Source organism: Orycteropus afer, unplaced genomic scaffold, assembly GCF_000298275.1.
Source record: "Orycteropus afer afer isolate SDZICR_OR568_19922 unplaced genomic scaffold, OryAfe1.0 scaffold00741, whole genome shotgun sequence".
In the NCBI taxonomy this organism is placed as follows: Eukaryota; Metazoa; Chordata; class Mammalia; order Tubulidentata; family Orycteropodidae; genus Orycteropus; species Orycteropus afer.
In genome coordinates, this window is record NW_006922328.1 from 513,763 (window position 1) to 516,245 (window position 2,483).

Below are 2,483 nucleotides of genomic sequence, written 5' to 3' on the forward strand. Positions count from 1 at the left end.
TGCTGTGAGTCAGAATCAACTCAATGGCAACTGGGATCAAATTGAAAACAGCAACTCAAAAGGTTAGACAGGAAACTTAGGGGACGGTGGGTTATGTTTAAGGGAGAGGAACAGCTCAGAGAAAGAGGGTGCGATTGGTTGCACAACTCAAAGAATGTCATCAGAGTCACTGAACTGGACCCGCAGAAATTGCTGACTTGCTGTATGTTCTTCCGAGTGTATTCTCAACAATGACAACAAAAATAAAATGAGTTCTAGAAAAAGTCATCATTTCAGTTCTGTTGGGCAGGAATTGGCAGGCTGTGGCTTGGCAGTTCTCCTACAGGGTCTCCTGTAGAGCCGTCGGGGGCTGTCTGGGGCTGCCGTCATTGGAAGACCTGATGAAGCTGGAGAGTCTGTCTCCACAGTGGCTTTTTCTCGTGGCTGACAAGCTGGCACTGGCCATCGGCTGAAAGTTGCACTTCCTCTCCACTTGGGCTACTTGCATGTCCCCAGGGTAGAGACTGGCTTCTCCTGCAGGGAGCCTTCCAAGACATCAAGGTGGCAGCTGCATTACTTCTTGTGGCCCCACCTTGGAAGTCACACTCATTTTATTCAAATGGTTAAGGAACTTTCAACTATCTACCCAGGTTCAAAGGGAGAGAACATAGATAGATGTATCTCACTCCTCCGTGAAGTTGTGTCAATGGTCAATAGTGAAGTAGGGTGTAGATTTCTGTGATCTTTGGAGAACATAAAGGCTAACGCTTGTGCTTTATTGATGGTGTTGTTGTTCAAAGCACACACAACAAAACATAACTACTTCAACAATTTCTACATGCACAGTTTAGTGACACTGGTTATATCCTTTAAATTGTGCAACCAACCTCATCCTCCTTTTCCAAATGGTTCTTCCCCCATTAACATGAACTCACTGTCCCCTAAGCTTCCTTTGTAACGTTGTCAGTTGCTGTTGTCAATTTCATCCCATACTGGAGATTCAAGAGAGCCTGATGTTCAAGAAAGACATTTTGAACTAAATAGCCCAATCTACTAACTGGTTGAAGGAAGATTCACTGTTGTTGTTGTTATTGTTGTTATGTGCTGTCGAGTTGGACCTGACTCATAGCGACCCTTCCTTGGGATTCTGAGGTGGTATCACTATGGAAGTAGACTGCCCAACCTTCCTTCCGAGGAGTGGCAAGGAAGATTCAGGGAGCTATTTTTCATTTAAGGTGTAAAGATGATCTCAGGGCAATAGTTTCAAGAATTCATCCAGCTTCAATGACTCCAGAAGGTCTGGATTCCATAATTCAAAGTTCTGTTCCACATTTCCCCCCCACCCCCTTTTGATCAGGATTCTACCATCAAGTCTTTGATCCAAATGTTCAGTAATGGTAGCTGGACATCATCCAGTTCTGGTCTCATGGTAAAAGAGGTAGTTGTACATGGAAGAAATGATAAAGCTTGTCTTCTTCACCACAGTCCTATCCTCTGTCCATGTGGAACAGTCCATGCTGAAGGCCCATTCCTTTTAGCATTACTTCCATTGTTTCTGCCTTTGCTATCTATTGCTGCCTCACCTCCAATGCAACTTCTGCAAAACAATGTCTTTACAGTGATGACAGAATGAAAGGAAACAGTTGGTTTTGAATTCCCAGGTATGATAGGGTTTTCACTTTCTGAGAAGAGGTGGTACCTGTAGTTCTGAAATTCCAGAGGAATCTCATGTACGACCACCCCAGAGATAGCCTCTCTTGCTCCAGGTCCAGTATCCAGCCACTGTACTGAACTGGAAACTCAGGGAACTAGAAGGACTAGAATCCAGACTAACTCCTGTCCACAGGGTTCCCACCGGGCCACGGCTCTTCCTCGGAGGCCCCGCCCCCCACAGCCCACTCAGGCCAGGGTTGCGTTTGGCTTGAAGCTGGCTCCTGAGCAGAGAGAACCACGGTGATGTGTCAGCTGCTATGACACACATGGCATTTCTGTGTTTCTATTCAGAAGCCAAGGAGCCCTGATGATTAAGTGCTCAGCTGGTAACCAAAAGATTGGCAGTTCGAACCAACCCAGTGACTCCACAGGAGAAAGACTGGCTCCCGTAAAGATTACAGCCAAGTAAACCCTATGAGGCAGATTCATTTTGTCATATAGGGTCGCTATGAGTTGTAATCAGCTCTGTAGCACACAAAAATGACAACACTGAGAAACCAAGTTCCAGGCTTGTGAGGCCCAGGGAAGCATTGGGTGCAGGAGTGTTTTGTGGACAGGGAGAAAGAAGTGGTCCTGGAGAATTGCAGACTCGGAAAGCTTAAAAAGAGGCAGCTCATGTGGAAAATGTAGACTGATAGCTTTAAGGGTCAGCCTTGGAAACCCTTGGAAGCCCAAACCAAACCCACTGCCGTGGAGTCCATTCTGACTCACAGCGCCCCTAGAGGACAGAGTGGAACTGCCCCACAGGGTTTCCAAGGCTGTCAATCTTCACAGAAGCAAAGCCCAAACCA

General features: G+C 46.4%; 1 protein-coding gene across 1 annotated transcript in view; it reads left to right on the forward strand.

Moving 5' to 3' along the window:
- The window catches only part of LOC103211436 (40S ribosomal protein S4), a 158,735-nt gene that overhangs the window by 117,860 nt on the left and 38,392 nt on the right, over positions 1-2,483 (forward strand). The gene's annotated exons all lie outside the window — the stretch shown is intronic.